Source organism: Chionomys nivalis, chromosome 19 (assembly GCF_950005125.1).
Source record: "Chionomys nivalis chromosome 19, mChiNiv1.1, whole genome shotgun sequence".
NCBI classification, from domain to species: Eukaryota; Metazoa; Chordata; class Mammalia; order Rodentia; family Cricetidae; genus Chionomys; species Chionomys nivalis.
The window spans coordinates 34,891,866-34,911,059 of NC_080104.1; the positions used below are offsets into that span (position 1 = coordinate 34,891,866).

At 43.9% G+C, this 19,194-nt stretch overlaps 1 protein-coding gene across 4 annotated transcripts in view; it reads left to right on the plus strand.

The window, feature by feature from the left end:
* The window catches only part of Il1r1 (interleukin 1 receptor type 1), a 76,092-nt gene that overhangs the window by 19,148 nt on the left and 37,750 nt on the right, over positions 1-19,194 (plus strand). The window contains exon 1 of one of the 4 annotated variants that reach the window (XM_057751856.1): positions 18,667-18,922. The exons of 2 other annotated variants lie outside the window; for them this stretch is intronic. The gene's annotated coding sequence lies outside the window, so the exon portion shown is untranslated. Of the gene's footprint in view, positions 1-18,666; positions 18,923-19,194 lie in introns of those variants that run through there. One more of the 4 variants, XM_057751859.1, reaches the window with a different exon arrangement.

The following is a 19,194-nucleotide window of genomic DNA, read 5'->3' on the forward strand; positions in this document are numbered from 1 at the left end:
ATAAGGAATAAAAAGAAATCACGCTCAGAAGGTGCTGTTTCACCACCCAATGAAGGGTAGAAGCCCAATTGCGGAAGGGAGCAATGTAGTGAAAGGTCTTGGGTATCTCTCTTCTCTTGGAAGGCCTTGAAGCTTTCATGAATTGGTTTCAAATAATGGGTAATACTGTCTCAAAACTCCTTGAGCTAGGCTAGTGGGCCAGTGAGCTTCTGGTTGGCCAGTTTTCCCCGGGGTTGGGAATTTCCACCACTGTGCCCAGTTTTATTTGTATAGGCGCTAGGGTTGGAACTTAAGTGCTTGGGCTTGTACGGCAAACACTTTACCAACTGAGCCACCCCAGTCCCCATTAGCTGCTTTTTTCCTCCCTCAAGCTCCATGCCTAGTTTTAGATAAACAATAACTTCTTTCCTATTTAGAGCGTACCTAAAATTGTGACACCTTCCCTGCCAGCCTGTGGGGTAAGCAAAAGATAACCACAGCAAAGTGTTTACTCTGTGACAGCTACCAGTCAGCACAGGAAGCACAGTGGGCAGTGCTGGCCATGTCCTTAGGCTGCTCCAACCAAACTTCCAGGTAGCTGAAGGGATCCTCCCCCAGAGGCATTTAGCATTTGACTGCTTTGTGGACATCACAAAGTATAATGGACACAAACATCACTGTTTAGTTTCTTTGGATTTCCTGGATCGTGAAACTGTTGCCAGCATGCGTCTTCAGTTACTTATAATTCAAAGAGGCGCTTTGGGACTGTCTTCCTGGCCATTTTCCTGCGTGTTCCCCTATCTTTGGTTTATTTAGATGAATGTAGGCAGATAAATTTCAGGCCTGGGAAGTCTCCTTAGGGAAAAGTTAAATGGATTTCTCTGAAAGGGTCTTTGAGTGTGGAAATTGCTGGGTAGAAAACATTTGCTTAGTCCTGTGTTTCAAGCAAGTGCTTGTTTCAAGAGTCAATCTCTTTTATTAAGACCTTGGAAAAGTATTGGAGTGCTTACCTCCTGGAATTTTCCATCAAAACCAGACCTCTGGTGCAACAGAATGTGCGTATCCTTTCCTGTAAAGAATCCCTTTATGTCTCTACATAGGCACGGATAGACACACAGTAGCCCACTTTCTCCCTGCTCACAGCACCCAGTTGAAATTCCAGTACCTTAAACTTTCCTGATTGGAAGAAGTACCTTTACGTTAGGAGACATAAGCAGACATTCTCATTCTATTTAAGCGTGGTGGGCTGGGCACCAGGAAGATCAAACCAGGTTGAGAAGCTCAGAGCATTCTGCCTGCTCCCTAGCTTTAGCGAGGGGAGACTGATTGCTTGCTTGATCATCCCCAAGTGGTGAAGATTCTGTATGAACAGGGAGTTGGGAGAGTTTCTGGGTGTTAAACACGTCATAAGAAGCCTGCCTGGCATGGACTCTTGAGTCCCTTCCCACATACCTTGCCTTCTGTTTCTCATCATCTGGCTGCACATCTGTGTTCTTTGTCATAGTCATAATTGTATGAGAAATACCTGAACTTGTTTTCCTATGTTCTGAAGCTATCCCAGACCGCGAGAAGGTGTAGGGACCTTGGCACGGGGTAGCGGAGGGTGACAACCTAGCCCGGGCAGTTGGTATTTGCAGCATCAGAGGCTGACTTTGGTGACCAGGCTCTCTGCTTCTGGAGTATTCATGAACAACTGTCAGTATCGGAATTGAACTGAATTGCAGAACACCCAGCTGGTGTTGGAGAATTCCTTGCAGGGGGATGGACATCTCCATGCCTCTGGTCACAGACCGGCGCTGACTATGGAGTCCACGTAAGCACAAGTGTTTCAAAAGACAAGAAGAAGACTTTATTTTACATATGCATTTAACTTTATCAAAATAACACAGAGCCAGCTCTGCAAGTAGCAATTTAGGTATCTAAGGCATGGCCAAGATAACATCTTCGTGCTAGCATTATTATAGATGATACCTTTCTTTGGCGAATTTAAATACAGTTTAAACTGAGCTTCTACCACACTTTCCAAACACTCCTTTATCTGTGGAGGGTTTTACTTTTAAAACATTCTGTGCTGCCTGGGGATTCACCATGGGAACCAAATCACACTGCCCTTGGTCCGCTAATAGTCAGAGAAGATGTGTAGTCTGCAGGTAATTGTTTTGAACTTAAGTACACAAGATTAATTTCTGGATCGAGACTCAGAGATAGTCTCAGAGAGATCTCACACTCATCTGTTATATTGGGAAATATGTGGCGAGGCTGGTGCCAGGTGGCTTTCTCCGCCCAACAGGGATTTCATTTGAAGGGACTTCACGGAAATTATATGATGAGCCCAGACTGTTAAGAGTTGGTTGAATAGATAGATTTTACTTCTTTTAATTTCCTAGCTACATTGAGTTTGATTGGCAAACAAAAGCTGCAGCTTTTTAAGGTGCATACTATGGTGGCCCGATGAATTTATTTATTGTAAAATGAGCCCAGAAAATCAAGCCACTTGGCATATCATCTTATATGAGCAATCATTTTTTTTCCGGTGGGCAGAACATTTATGACCAATGAATGTACAAAACAATGTCACTTATAACTTAAGTCTCAACTGTCACCCATAGCTCAAGTTTTAAGACTTCATTTTGTGGGACTATATTTCTAATTATTATTTTTTATTTTTTTTGTTTTTTGAGACAGAGCTTCTCTTTGTAACAGTCCTAGCTGTCCTAGAACTCTTGTAGACTAGGCTGGCCTCAAACTCACAGAGATCTGCCTGCCTCAGCCTCCCAAGTGCTGGAATTGAAGGTATGTGCCACCATACCTGGCTCTAGTTATCATTTTTTTAAAATATTTAGTGTGTGTATGCGTGTGTGTGGTGCATATATGTGCACATGTGTGGGGGCGAGTGTATGCACCCATGCATGCACGGTTAGAAGCCAGAGGTAGAAGCTGGGTATCTGCACCTACGGCTCTTTAGTCTCTGAGACATGGTTTTTCACTGAACTTAGAGCTTCCCATTTGGGGTAGACCAGTTGGCTAACACTTTGTTTTAGACCTGTCTTCACCCTCCTGCCTCCAAACACTGGGGTTACAGACATGTGACTCCTCACCTGGATTTCATTTGTGTGCTGGGGATTTGAACCCAGCTACTTGCTCATACATGTCCAGCAAGTACCTTACCCACTGAGCCATCCTCTCAGCACTGACAGTGCTAATCTGAAGGTAGAGAAGCCTTTGCAGGGCTTGGCTGGCTAAAGTAGGTCATTAAAAGCTTGCCTTTGAAGTTTACAACTGCACAGACTGTATTCTCTCAGTTTGGGCAGTTCAAAGAAACAGCAGTTTGGTTTCCATAGCAAACAGCTCAACTGAACAAGGCAATGGACAGACAGGTGTAACCCTTGCTTCTGGGCCTGTTCTTTCTCCTCATCCACATGGCCCTGCATTTCCCGTCATAACGAGCTGATCTCTCTCCGGAACCATCACCCACACACAGTTCCTTAATTGGTTGCTATTGGGTATTTTGTCATAGCTGTGAGAAAAGTAATTCATTCAGTTGCCAAGTTTGTACCCTTTGACCCACATCTCCCATTGTTTCCCCCTGCCCAGCCCTAATTCCCATTCTTCTTTCAATAAATCATGCCTGTGATCACTACTCTGCGTGGGAGTTCTGTGGCAGCCTGTGTGAACAGCTCAACCCCAAAGCCTCCTCCGACTATCATCAGGTCTTTCATTTACTGCCCTGTGCATTTGATCAAATAATTTCAGCACTCTTCTGGCTACAGCAGCCCACACTCCTTTGTGGTGTTTAAAGTGAAAGTATTTTCATACACAGCCTTTGAGGGATGTGTGTATGAATATGTGTAAGTGTGTGGGTGTTGCGGTGATGGTGTGTACTTTTTATGCATTGTGCTAATGTATATGTGGTGTGTATATTTCTTGTGTGTGTGTTGCGAAAGTGTCTATTGTATGCTGTTTTCAAAGCATGTGATCTGTGTATATTGCTTGTACTTCAATGAGAATATTGTGTATTCTGTAAGTATGTCTGCTGTATGTCTTTTGAGTGTATAATGTAAGCGTTCTATGTGTTTTATATATGTTATATAAATCTGTTGTGTGAATGAGTATGTTGTATACATTGGTACAGTGTGTGCAGTAGATATTCTATATCTGATGAGTGTATGCAATCTAAAGTATGGATTCTGTGTAGTTCATCTGTTGCAAGTATAGTATATGTTTGGTGAGTGTATATAGTATATACTTTATGTATAGTGTGTTTTGTATGTTGTGTGTGGTATATGTTTTGTGAGTATGTATAGTGTGTGATGAATGTGTCATGTATATAGTGCCTAGTAACAGACTTGTTTGACTAGATGTTTAAGAGATATTTGGTGGATGGGAGAGAGGATGTCATCCTGCCTGTGGGAGGCCCATAGTGTACATTCCCAGTGAACTGTCAGTTTCTTGAAGACCCACTTAGTGTTTATTTGTCCAGCCTTCAGCATCACACAGAGGGAGGCTGCAGTGGTGGGAAAGAGAGGTGGGATTAGATCTGGTGCAACTAGATACCTGCCCTCAAGGCTGGAGTCTCCCCAGGCACACTCTCGCTTTCTTCCACACTCACTTCTTCGCTCACTGGCTCACTGTGCAACTTCCCCTCCATCCTGGCAACTGTGTGTTATTTGTCCACACCTTGCACGAAGTGGGGATTTTGTCTGATTTGTTTCCAAAAACAGTTCAAAGACAAGGACACTGCTTCATACAAACCATGGCCACAAGGGAAATGTTTAATGGCGAATATATCTTGTTTAAGGATAAAAATAAATGAGTTCCAGAGTGTCTAGCTCAAGCCAAGGGGGTTCACCAAATGCAGGGGTTCTCAAATCTTGGTATGTCTTGCTCAACAGCCTCCCAGGGTTACCCCTCTTGGGGCTCTCTTGCTAAGTATCCATCTAGTTTCACGGGGATCGTGGAGTCGGCTTTAGTGAAATATTGCCTACATCCTGCTTGGTCCATGGTGATTCAGGTATATGACCTGACACATCTGGTGTCGCTAGGAGTTTGGGTCTCCAGCTAACTATGGGCCTTCCTAAGCCCTGGCCTCAAGTCTCCTGACCTCTCTCCAGGCCCCTTGAGGTTCTCTTGGTAGCTTTAGGCCCTGTCGGTGGTCTAGAAGCTTTGGCAGCATCTCTTCTTACTGACGGCAGTTCTCGCAGTTGTGTGGCTGCTGTAGCAGGTCTCAGTGAGTCTGTCTTCTCTGAGGGGTGATTCTCTCAGGCTCCTTTGGGAGAGGTGGAATCATCGCTGGAGGTGGGGATCTACTTTGAGATCTGAGCTCTTGCCTTCCTTTTCTATCTCTCCATCTGTGAGTCTTTCCTGCCAGACTTGGGAGGGACCTTCCTGGATAGCTCTGTGGGAGGCAGACCTCCTGGTCTACTTTGTGCTCTGCTAACCTAACCTTTTTCCATAGCTGTTGAGGTGTAAAATTCAATTTGGGATGCTTAAAAGCATACTTGGGGAGAGGAGTTAGAGGCCTTGGTTAGTCAATAAAGTGCCCGACTTGCAGGCACGAGGACCTGAGTTCAGATCTCCAGAATCCACTTGAAAACTTTGGGCATGGCAGTCCATGACAGTAAGCCTAGCCTTGGTTGGGGGAGGGAGATAAAACAGAAGGATCCCCGAATCTGATTGATGAGTCAGCCTAGTTGAATTGATGAGCTTCAGATTAAGTGAGAGACCCTGTCTCAACAGGTAAAGATGGAGAGTGATCAAGGATAGACCCAATATCAACCTCAGACTCTGCACTCACGTGGAACAAGCATGCCGGCCTGAATGTAACATTTGTCTTTTAGCAAAGACCTACCTATTTTAGTGCCTCATATCAACCCATTTAGGACTTCCTTTTAATTTGTGCCATTTTAAAGTTAGGGTGCTTCTTGAAATAGATATGTTCTAGGTTCGCAAGGGGGGTCCTGGTCCTCTTTTCCGACTCTACGTGCTACAGCTGTTGACCAATTGGGGACTTGAACTCTGTGCTGGGCTTCAGAACAGAACATCTTCTGCTCTATTGAGTTTCGAGTGCACATGACGCTGCGTTTTTGTTTGCTGTAAAAGTAGTATGACATATGAGTTATCTTATAAACGCTTAGCTTGTCAAAATAAAATATTCCTGGGGTCCCATGCTTAAGACATTTGGGTAAATCAAAATATTAATAAGATATTAACATTAAGAACAGGCTTTATTACTAGATCTGTAGATGAAAGAGTTAAGGGAAATAATTATGAACAAGGTTAATATAATACTCTACAAACAAAAATATTACATGGCCATTTAAAAGGCTACCTGTGAATGAAGTCTTGAGAACTTATGGGAATCTGTCCCATGGAGGTTTTTCTCCATTGACAGAAAGCAAAGACTGAGTCTTAGAGGGCTTTGTAGTAGTTGATAGAGCTATGAGAGAAAGAGGGAAGAAAGAGGAATGAGTTGGAAAGGGTAAGAGGGAAATAAGAAGGGCTCCACTGGGTGAGGTCATTCAAATAAATGTCACGTGCCACTACGCTGTTCCCCAAGCTGGGGAAAGTCTCCTTCGCGTCTCTCAATGCTGGCGACTGGGTGACACTCCTGGAGGCTCTTCTTAGCTACTACACATTTATCTAGAACTCCCAGATTGTTTGCCATAGTGTTTCTTCTCCCTGGAACATTGTGTTAGCGAGAAAAGCACATCTTCCTTCATAATTTCTGCACTGGCAGGTACTCTTAGCTAGGATTTGTTTTGGAACACACACAAAATAATGTCTCCTTTCTTTTTGGGTACGGCCCACGATAACCTTGGTAGTTCTGTGATTGTTTCTTGAGTTTCCAAGGGAGTAAAGAGAAAATTTTCTAGCACGGGTCATGGGCAGTATTGAAGATTTGTTCAGAGTGATGTCACACTCGTCAGTGGGACTATCCATTGTGGCATGAACAGGGAAAGATAAGAAGGGGAATAGAGACAGGAACACAAAATACCAGGTCTTCCCTGACCCACTGTGGTCTTGTTGTTGAGATGTCAGGCGATGTGGTTGGGTCAATTCCTCCTATGGTTTGGGAAGTAAGGCTCACAGTAATGAACAACAGCAATACAAAAATAAGACCTCATGAGGGAAGTGCTACTGATCTGTTCTTCAAAAGAAAGATGATCAAAACTTAAGAGAATCTGTGGTATGCCATCTCCCAGGGCCCCCACCTATGCTAAAATACCCTTTCTAGAGTCTGAAGGAGCCATTCTCAGTGGACAGTAGCCAGTGTACTCTTCCCAGGCCCTGGGAATACAGTGGCTCTCTTGCTAGGCTGCATGCAGCCATGCATTGATGTGATTGTTCCCAAAAGCTTTAGAAGCTGTATTTGCATTGATGTAATTGTTCTTAGGAGCTGTGCACACCTCAGGAGGTCTGTTCTAGTATCGGTTCTAGACTTTGATTGACAACCTAGACTTCAGAATATTTTTTTTCTCGCCTGCACACTGTCATGCCCAGGGGCCCTCTTAGTCAGGCCTAAGAAGCACCTTTTCCAAAACTCGGAAGAGCTCTTGGCTAAGTTTGCTCCCACCTACTTCAAAGGCATCCAGGTCAGGTGAGAAGCCTAACATTAACCCTTAAGTGTTCATGAACATAAAGGGAGAGGAAAAGACGGTGGAAGAACCGTAAGTGGTCAGAGGAAAGAACTGAGACAGAGAAAAAGAAAACATTAAAAAAAAAAACTGGTATTGAGAAACATTGAAACCAGGCATAGGGCCTTTTGATGGGCAGAATTAAACAGTCCAACCATGCAGTCAACCAGTGTGGAATATGCTTTCAGATTTTATTTAATATAATGCTAATACAACAATGGATGAAAAGACCCAAGCTCTACCCTCATGGGACTTATGGTCTAGTAGGGAAAGGAGTTAGGTAGCTAGGTCACGTGAAGTGATGACATGCACTGGTAAGCATTCATAGGGACTTCAGTAATACAGGACTGTGTCTGTGCGCAAGCATGTTCATGCTCATACATATGTATAACTTTTAACAACAGCAGACATCTAATATTTTGGGATATGTGTTTGGCAACAAGCAAGGGGGATTTCTTCAGCAGTAGTGATTTGGACATTAACAATGTAGGAGGAACAAGAAAGACATATTGCTCTTGTTAAGACAGGAAGTGATTCAAGTTTGGCTAAAACTTTTTAACAATGAAAAACCAGGGAATAAGAGAACCACTTTGGCCCAGCCATAACTAAATGTCTAAGTTTGCATAAAGAATGTTGTGAAATCTTTTGTTACAGGCTGACCTTTGCTTCTTAATCTTGTATTAATCTTGAAGAGAATTCAGGTTTCAGTTCCTATTGGCTTTCCTCTTCATATTATGGACCAAGCTCATGGCCCTTATCTCACAGAGGTGGAGTTATTCTACCCTATCAGATACGATTAGTTCAGATGTGAGTGTTTATGGACAAATGCCCTGCTTTTGAAATGTGGTTTGGGTTGATGTCTGGCGAATGAGGAATTTATCGGTTGTGGTGACTGGTTTCTAGCCTTCCAGCTAGCAGCACTGGCCACTTCTTTCCCCTACTGGAAAACTCCCTGTTCCAAAAAGACATCACACTCTGAGTTCATAACTAAGAAAGTCCCATCAGTAGTGACTTATTTGCATAGACATTATTCAGGAAAACTCTTTCAGGGACACTAAGACCCTGCAGTCTTCTCAATAAGTCTCTAGCATAAGTGGGCAGATAAGATTGTTTCTATTTTCTAAAGTCAAAAAGCCCGAGTCAGTACAACTTTTGTAAGGCCTCTAAAAGCACTGTAAGGAAGATCAAGAGCGTCTCTGCTACCTGGTGTGCACCTGACAATGTCAACTCTTTCACGAGTTAACTTTCTTAGTCCTTACAGCAATCCAGGAAGGCTGCGAATCTTGCCACCACGCTTGCTCATTTCTTAGTGATGGAGATGTGTTCTGAGAAGTATGTCCTTAGAAAGTTTTTGTCATCGGTGGACAACATAGACTTTAGCAACTGAGATGGCTATCATGCCGCTAGGTCCTATGATTTCATGGAACCATCTTTGTACACATGGTCTGCCAGGAACTGAAATGCCATTAAGTACCACACGATTGCTACATTATCGCCTATCTCTGAGATACAAGAGACATTATGTGACTTGATTCCTGCCCACAGCTAGTCCTAGTAGAACTGGGATGTGAGTGGGGTACCATCTGAGGCTGTTGGGCTCCATTGTTTATGCCAGTAACCACCATGCTATGCTTCCTCTGGATCTAGAAAGCAATCCCCCATACCCTCGAATCTTAAGGCATTTCTCCTGTGCAGTGATCAACAGTGGGCCAGTAAAATGCAGCAGTGTGGATGGGAGGCATCAACTTTAGACAGTGAGTTAAAACCTCATTCCCTGAGTCTATTCACCCGGTAATCCATGGACAAGTTCCTGTTCCCATTTGTGACATCAGTTGCTGTTGATAAAGTCTTGGTCATAATGCTGCTGTCCTATGACAGAGACCCCCTTGAGGTTAGACACATGTGCTTGGTTCTTATACATCCTCTTCCTACATATGCAATTGATTACTGAGCATGGACCAGATAGATGTGTAAGAAAGATGTTCCAGTTTGGACATGAACGTTTCCCCATAGGCACATGAGTCCGGAGATCAGCTGATGGTGATGATGTATTAGAAGGTTGGGGGAACCTTTGAGACTGAAGCCTATCTTCCGAGAGAGAGTCACCTATCCTCAGGGTAGGCCTTGAGGATGGCATCTACTTCTGGTTGGGTCATGAGTGTTCTGCCTCCTACTCAGCACCATATTAGAAGTCCCCTTCTGCTACCATAAACCACATCAGCCACCCTGCCTTCCCCACCACGGTGGACTATCTCCTCTGAAACTGTGATCCCAAATAAGTCTGCATCCCCTCCACGCACACAAGTGCTTCTGTGAGGTGTTTGGTCCCAGCAGTGAGGAAAGGAATTCGCAAAAAAAGCGTGTCAAGTAAAGTGCAGATGACGGAGTGACTCCGTGTACCTTTCAGAGGGAATTGAGCAGGGGACTTTTTCTACCCAATGATAGTAAAACCTCAGTGAAACGGTGACACCATGTCCCTATGGGAGAGGCTTGTTAAGGATGGTGTTCTTCAAGATATTATTCCAAAGCCACAGGAACAAGTGGGGCAGTTGGTTCCCAGGGAGATTCCCTCCACATTTATTTGTCCTTTGTCCTTTTCCTCAGAATTTCCTTCCAGAGCTCCCCGGTGACCTCTTTTCAGAGACGCTAGCAAATTTTTGTCTGAGGCACTTTACACTCTTAAAATTATTGGCAATGTTAAAAGCCTTCTGTCTGCATGATTAATACTACTTATGTTAACTGTATCAAACACTAAAACTGAGCAATTTTAAAAGTAAATTTTGTGGATAATTTAAAACATCAATAAACCAACCACCCATTAATGTAAGTAATGTGGTATCTCCTACAAAATAATTGTGAATTTAAAACAAATTGAAAATAAGAATAGTAGCATTGCTTTACAATGTATACCTTGTTATGGGAAATTCTTGCATGTTTAGCTTAACACAAGAGAGCAAAAAATTTAAAAATATGCTCCTTTGTTTTATTTTTATGCTTTATGCCATATAGCTTGCGGGAAATTCTACTGAATGCCGTGAGAGGGTGTATGTAAAAGTCTTCTTTGAACTGCTAAGAAAGTACTTATGACCTTCAGGACCCTTGGAGTGGCTCTTGGGACCTTGTGAGAATCACTAAAATAGAATATTCTTTTCTCTTTGCTAATGTAAAATTGATTTTTAGTCAACATCTGACAATTGTCCTTCCTTAGGGGTAAGAATGCAATATGTCTCTCACCTCAGGCCTTCATCATTTCTTCTGGAAATGTTCACAGTTCTCTTGGCTAACTCTTCTGGATTGTACAATGAGTTATCATCTATCATAGTTACCTCCACATGCTAGAGATTATTAGAACCCATTCTTCTTACCTGTTTTCTTATACTCATTAAACAACATTTCTGCACCACCCTCCTCCCCACCCTTCCCTACACATTCTGCTCTCTACTAATAGGAAATCAAGTATTCCTGTCTAAGCGAGATCCTATGGTATTTGTCTTCCTGTTCTTGATGTTTTCACTTTACAGTGCCCTCTAGTTCCATCCACGCAAGATGCGGTAATGGCAGGACTTTCTTCTTTCCAGGACTGAATAGGATCTCATTGTGTATAAGCATGCGCACTCATTGTGCTCATTTTCTTTATCTGATCATCTGTCGCAGGACACATGGATTGATTTCCTACCATGTTCTGACATTTAGTGATTTAGCCATTATCTCAGAATCCCCTCTCAGCTTCTCCCTTTGTCATATGCTTCCAAATGGCAATTGTTAATGATTCATCTTTCAAAATTCTTGGATTTGCCAGATCAAAAGAGTAGATTAGAGTCTGTTCCCATCTTTTTTCTCCTTCTTCTTCTGATTGTTTCCTTACAGTCTTTCTTTCTTTTGGATCTCCGCTGGCAATCTTGGGAGACTTTCCTCCCTGGCCTGGGCCTCGCAACTTGTCTCTCTGCCTCTTGGATTCAAAAGTAGCCAGGATGTTTGTCTGTGGTATGCACAGTTAACTTCTTTCCTCAAAAATCTTAGTCTTGGCCAGAATCGATCAATTCTGCATTATGATTTATGTTTTATGAAGAGTTCAAGTCCCCTTTTCAAATATTTTGCCAGAGGTGAAGAATCCAGTCAGTTTTCCTGATGAGTTAGAAGCTGTTGGCATGTTTCTACTTCCAGTCAGGATTGAGTAAGAGAGCCTGGAGCAACTTTCTTACCGGAAACAACCAAGTAACAAGAGAGAGCACATGAAGCCAGGGTTCTAAGATACTAGATGTCAGTGGTGAAGGTCCATCATCCTAGGAGTCAAGAAACAACTGAGTGAGCCCTTGACCATTTCTGTTTACCAACATGAGTCATAGTACAGGGAAAGAAACTCAGTCAGAGCTCAGCAAAGTTCTGAATTGATGAGAGGGACCTTAGGAGGCTGTGGTGGAACAGATGCAGAGAATAGGCATCTTAGAGACCATCAGAGTCCTGTGTAGGAACTCAGCAGAGCACTGACCCATACCCGCATGAAAAGCTATCCTATCCAGGAAAAGAACATTTGATAAAACAGTACACGAGTCCAGGAACAACCATCATTGCCACAAGATGACAATAAAATGTCTGGATTCAAAGACATTTTATAGAGGACTCAGAAGCAGCAAGCAATAGGGAAACTGTCTTAGACCAAATGCTGCTTGCTATGTTCCCACCTAATTTCTTAAATGCAAGGCCTCAAAAACACAATGTTCAAGAAATCAACTGTATCCTGAAGGCAAAAGAATTCAAAGTCCAGAATATTCACGATGTTGGGCATCCACCTAAAAATGTTCAGATATGCAAACCAGAGGGAAAAATCAATACGAGACAGCCAAAGATTAATACAAATGTTATAATTAGAGTGCATGAGCATTAAAGTTAACTATAACTGTATTACATGTTCTCTAAGAGATAAGCAGAGTAATCCAAGGTATGAAATGTATTTATACCAACCTATCCCACACAGAAAACTACAGTCCCAAACAGTTCTACCAGGCCCTTAAAGAAGACACAACAGCAATTCTATTTGAACTCATAGAAAACTGAAGAGGAGTCAATAATTTTCAATTTGTAAAGTCTTCCCAACTCTCCAAGGCTATTTCCTGTACATCAAAACTAGAGAATATGATACAGAAATGCTTATGGAATATGATACAGAAACACTATTGGTCAGTATTTCTCATGAATTAAGACATGCAATTTTTTTTAAGACATACAAATTCTAAACAGAATACTACTAAGCAAAATCCAGCACCCTTTAAAAAGATAAATACATAATGATTAATTATCTTTAAAAACAAGACTGGCTCAGTCCTGGAAAACTGATGTATGTAATCCACCATAGAAACAAAACTGAAAAATAGATGCCAGAGAAGGGGTTAACAAAATCCAGCTTGTATTCTTGATGTGTGAAGTCCTTCTGTATATGTGTTGCTTTTATTGGATAATGAATAAAGCTGTTTCAGCCAAACGCTTACCAGAGTACAGCCAGGAGGGAAATCCGAACAGAGATATACAGGAAGAGCAGGTGGAGTCAAAGAGATGCACCATGTAGCTGCTGAAGGAGACAGATGCCACAGCCTTGGCATAGGTCTCTAGATAGGCATCCACACACACAAAAAATAATGTAACTAGTCTAGTTAGTTTTGAGGGTTACAATGTACAAAAATAACCATGCATCAGGAGTGGAACATGCAGGAAGTAATATGTAAAATAATACCTTCCACAAGAATGTCAGCAATATGAAAAGTTAGATATAAATCTGACAAAATGCATAAGTTCTATATGTAAGGTGGTAGCAATGGCAGACAGGCCTGTGCCCCTAAGCGCACAGGGTACCTGACAGTGTCCTTGTTGGCATCGTCTGCCCCATCACACCTGGTTTAGATCCTCTCTAGGAGTCTGTTTCAAGGTCATCCACAAATCACTGCCTTTTGTTGGGTCTTTCAAGTACCAGTCTTGCAACTTCCATAGACAGGGAAGAAAGAAAAACATGATATACTCCTTTTCCCTCTTTTCTTTCTTTTCCTCTTTCCTTCCCCAAGCTTCCTCTTCATTCCCTCTTCTCCTTTCCTCTCCTTTCTCCTTCATTTCCCTTCTCTCTCTTTTCCTTCCCCTTCCCTTCCCATTCTCCCTCTCCTCTTCTTCCTCTCCTTTCCCTCTGACACTCTTTCCTTCCCTCCTTCCCTTCCATTCATTTGGCTTTGCTGTGCAGTTCAAGAAGGCTGATGTGCAGCTTACTACGTAGCCTCGGACTCCCCATCTTCCTGCCTCTGACTGCACAGGGGTACAGAGGTATGCTATGGTACAGAGGTTCGCCACCACTCCACGCCATACCTTCTCTAACACTAGTTAAACAACTTTATTTGATGGCCCTCAGAAGCCATTTCCACTTCCTTCCTTCTATTGGCTGAGTAACTCACTAAAGTCAATCCAGATTCAAGGGAAGGTAAGTAAATATTACATTTACATATTCTGTGGGGAGCAATTCAATACAGCTCCTCAAGGTTAAAGAGTTGTCTTTAACTGACTGCAGTGATCAAATTAAAGAAAGGCCACTTAGAGAAATTACATTTTAGTTGTGTTTAGACAATATCAGCAAATTGAAAGACTCCAACATGGAAGTGTGGGCTTGACAGACGCCTATAGAGAAAAGGAACACAGACATAATTTAAAGACTGTTTATAGGAACAAAGCTGGTGAGGCCATTTAGGCTCCAACTTTCACAGTAAGTTAGGAGTCCAAGGAGAGAATCAGTCAGTGCAGTGTCTATCTGGCAAGCGCAAGGGCTAAGTTCAACCCTCAGAACCCAAGTGAGAAATGCCATGCATGGGGTACTGGCACACTTGTAATATCCACGCTGGGGAGGCAGAGACAGAAAAGCAGAGCTTGAGAAATGACACTCGAGGTTGCCCTCTGACCCTAACATGCATGCACATACATGTACAGAAACTATCCCTCCCCATATTTGCACACATGAACATATATACACCTACATTCAGTATAAACACACAGAAAGTAAATAAAAGGGGACTTAAGGGGGGGGGCATGCTCTTGTTGTCTGGCATGTAACTGAGTCCAATGGCTTCAATAGGTGTTTCCTAGGCAACGGGGAGAATCATGGGAAACAGCCTACTGGGCCACAAAATTTCAGTTATTGGTGCTGTGAGTTTGAGCAATCATGGAACAGACACATGTTGAGAGAAGCGGGGGTGGGGAAGGAGAGGGTAAAGAAGAAAAGGGCAGGGAGAGGAGGGTGACAGGAAGCTGGGAGGAGAGCGCCCTCCGCCTATCTGGTTCTGCTAGGTGCATCAGTATGTGGACGTGCGTCCCTGATGATATATGATACCCGTCAGGCCCCCAAAGCTCTTTCAGTTTTTTTGCCTTCATTGAGCAAGATCCAACTGCAATGAAGCTCTACTTCTGAAGGAAGTTAAAAAGAAACGGCTCATTGCCCCGATGTCTGCTACGCAGTCACGTTGGCTTTCATCCAGTTTGCCGACGGGCTTTCTGCTTGATAAAGGGCTGAAAGAAAAAAAAAAATCACAGTGCGTTGACTAGAAAGACAATCTCAGGAGTCCGTGAAAAACTGCTTAGAGAAAGCGGAGGGGTGGGGGGCATTGAACTGCTTCAGGCTAGGATGTTTCAGGGCTGAAGCACGGGCTCAGAAGTGCCTGTTTGGATGTTGGTCGATGGAAAACGTGTGACAGGAGCAGGAAGACTGGGCTGTTCAAGGACATCTGGGACATCTGCGTTGTGGTTCTGCGAGAGGTTCCTGGAAGTCCCACAAGCAGCAAAAATAGGCGTAGCAAGTTAAGCGCCACAGAGGCCCTGTCTGTCAAAACACCATGGTCTACAAATGCATGTGCATTTCTCTATATGTTTCTTATGAATTCTCACTCTTTATGGTGATTGAAAAAAATTACTGCTTCAGAGCTGTTTCACATTTACTGATTCAAGATCCAGAGTCCTTGCCAGGAACAACACATTATTCATAATTCTTCCCCTCATGGTGTTCTAACTGGAAGTCTTTGGGGGTAGTGAAGGAGATTAAGGGTTGCTTGATCTCCAGGGAGGGTTTCTGACCCATAAATCAGCCTGTGTTTTCTACAAACTGTAGCCGAGCCCATGATTATCCTTCCAGCCTCATTTTCTGTAGCTTTTTCTTTTCTTTTTCTTTTTCTTTTTTTTTTTTTAAAAAAATACCCCAGCAGGTTTTGGCTCTTCAGGCCTGGCCCCTTAGGAAGGTCTGGAGACTCGTGGATGCTTTACTGAACACTGGGCTATAATAGAATGCATTCTTTGACTCAGGCCATGTTGCATGCCAGACTTTGTTATGATGCTTGATGAACTCTAGGGCTGTCAACAGTGTGCAAAAGCAGAGCTAGTGGTGTGTCTCATGCTGACACACGTGAGCACGCTCAAGGACTGAGAGGGGTGACGTGAAAGTGGCTGTGTTTACACAGATCTCTGCTGAAGGGTTGAGTAAAGTGGCCACACTTAAACTGTCTGGAGAAAGGGAGTCAAAGGAGGTCAAAGGTCCGAGGGAAAGTATCTAACACGTCTGAGGGAGGAGACGACACCAAGGTCTTGGGTAAAACCTTTGAGACCATAAGGTGGAGAGTGGAGCTGTGTAAACCTGTCACTTGGAGTGTGCATTTGAGAGCTGCGCCTTCATGGAGAGGCCTGTGTGTCTCCAGGACATGTAGGGCACAGGTAGGGGGAACGGGTCGCTACGCAAAAAGGAGAAATTTCTGTGGTACATGCCCTGCTACTCGGGAGGTTGAGGAGGGTGGCTCTCGAGTCCACTCAGGATTTCAAGGTCACTCTAGATAACACAGTGAGACCTTCCCAAGTGCGAATGAAGTTTGAATTTCATCTCTACATTAGCACACAAATCAATTTTATTGCTTGTAAATTGCTTTAAGATCTTTCAGTATATCAATGCATAAACATTAAGGCAAGTTTATTTTTACCAACATAAAGCTTTTATATTGCTGGCTCATATATTTATTTGTTTTGTGTGTGATAGTCAGGATAAAACCCAGGGCCTGGCATGTGCTAGGCCAGTGCTCCACCACCAAGTGACATCCCCAGTCTACCGTTTCGAGTTAGACACACCTATTTTTAGCATTCATTAAACTACCACTTATAATAGGACTACCATGTGACCCTCCTTAACTGCTCCTGGATCCGGCCCTTGAAGAGTCTAAGCCAGCATGCAGATACTGACATGAATACCCATCTTTGATGCTGTGCTATTCACCACAATCAAATCATGAATCGGTCTGGGACCTTTTTAATAGATAAATGGATAAAGAAAGTGCATATACAGAAAATTAAGTATTATTCAATATAAAGAATTAAATACAGTCAGGATGAAATCAGACATATTTTAGGGGAAATGCATGGAATTGTTGATAATCGTGTTCGGCAATCTAAACCAGACTAAACAAGATAAACATCATGTTTTCTCTCATATATGAGATATGAAAGAGAAATAAAGGACATGCCCATAGAAGGGAGACTATAAGATACTGGGGGTAGACACGATCAAACTGTTATGTATGTGTGAATTGTCACGTTTAACCTAGAATTACTGTGCATTGTTAAAATGTAGTTAAAAAAAAAAGAAATGGGGTGGAGACTTCCACAGGACACATCTGTTGAAACAGCCTTGAGGTGAAAAACTCGGTTTGCCTGCGTCATGATGGGGGCTGCGCAATGGAGTCAGTCACCTGGAAGTTGTCAACATTACTGACACCGGTAGTCTTCAGTAATTGCACCATGCCATTTCTGACCACGGGAGGGGTCAAATCTGGTTACAGTTGTGAATGTAACCAAGGCTGTCAGAACCACCTCTGTGGAATACTGACCGGCTGGACAGTTACTGACTTTACACAGTACCATGTCACTGGCAGACCGGAGCCCGCTTCTCTCAGAAAAGGGAACAGGTCAAACCTCCGGAAACAGATAAATGAGAAACTCCGAGGCCACTGGGAGCCTCTATGATAAACTGCTGCTGCTTTGTTCCTTTATGGTGTCTCCCGATTCAGAACTGCCCCCAGGTGACTTCAACCTAGAGTTTCCGAAAGATCCTTAAGGGAGTATGGCAGGGAATCCAAGGCCTGTCCAGCCTGGAAGACCGGCAGGAAATGGCCCTGTGCTCTAGAAGGAGAAATCAATCAATCATTGTTTATTTGCTGTTGCATTGCAGGGTGGCTCCTTATGACCAGGAAAGAAGCAATCAGTCTCGTATGACCTTGGCTATTTTTTATTTTTTTCTCTTCTGGGCGTGAATTTTCCTTTGCCTAGTTTAGTACTAGAATTAACAGGGTTATGGTAAGACAAGTCAAAGTGTTGTTCAGCTTGGTGTATAGTGGTAACACAGCAAAGTATAAAGTCTTTGCAGTACCATGGCTATACCGGCGCTCACTCAATCTCTACCCTTCCACAAAATCCCACTGCATGCCTCTATAACCAAAGAGGAAATCGAGGTATCACAAACTTAGTGACTTGGCCAAGTTCTCAAAGCCAGATGGAGGCACCCTGCACCAGGCTCCAGAATTTGTGCTGGGCACAGAACTGTTTGTTGTTTGTCTCGGGATCTACCGCTCGGATCCTATTTAGGTGGTCCAAGCTGGTTGCTACGTAGAGGTCAGTTGTTTCAGCTAATTTTGTTAAGAACACCGAGGCTGCTCAGAGGAGCCAAGTGGTTTGGGAACCGGGACACCTGGCAGGGACCCAAGGACTCTAGGAAGCCCGGCAGGGATACAAAGACCCTTGATTGCTCGGCAGGGACGCGGAGAACCTGGGGTGGAATGCCCCGGAGTGGAAGTGGGGGAGATATAGAGACTCTAGGATGCTTGGCTAGGGTGTTGAGACTTTGTGATGCCTGTCAGGGATATGAACGCCCAACCTCTCCGGCTCCCAGGGCGGGGCATGGGCACCAGGCCAGCTCGTTCGCGCCTGCGGCTTAACAGGGCCGGCCAGCAGTCTCCGCCCGCAGCACGCCCCCGCGGGCCGGGTTAGGAGTGGGAGCAGCGTGTCGCTCTGGCGGACACAGCTCGTGCCCCTCGCCCGGGAGCAGCCTGAGAGCGCGCCGCTCTGATTAAGAGGGGCGGGAAACCAGCGGGTGCCCGCCTGCCCCCAAGAGTGGCAGGAATGTGACCCATGAATGCCGGTGCCGGAGCACCCCTCGCGCGGCTCCCAGGGCTCCGGTTGCTCCCGGTCTGGGCGGATTCGGCTCGGAGCTGCTAGATTCCCTGCTCACCCCCACTGGGGCACCCGGGGAAGCCCAGGTAGGAGAAAACTGGAGAGTTGGGGAGATGGGGTGGCCAGACAAATGTCCTTCTTAAGTTACTCGGTCAGCGTTGTCTGTGGATGAAGGATAAAGGTGATGGCAGTTCAGTCTTCTTGGGGAGAGAGAGACAGAGACAGAGAGAAAAAGAGAGAAAAAGCACATGCAGGAGTAAAGGTCATTTAAATAATTTAAATTGCCCAACTTCAGGTTTGTTCTAGGTACACTAGTCTCCCTGTGTAAATTGCTCCCAGGCATTGAGATCTGGCCAAG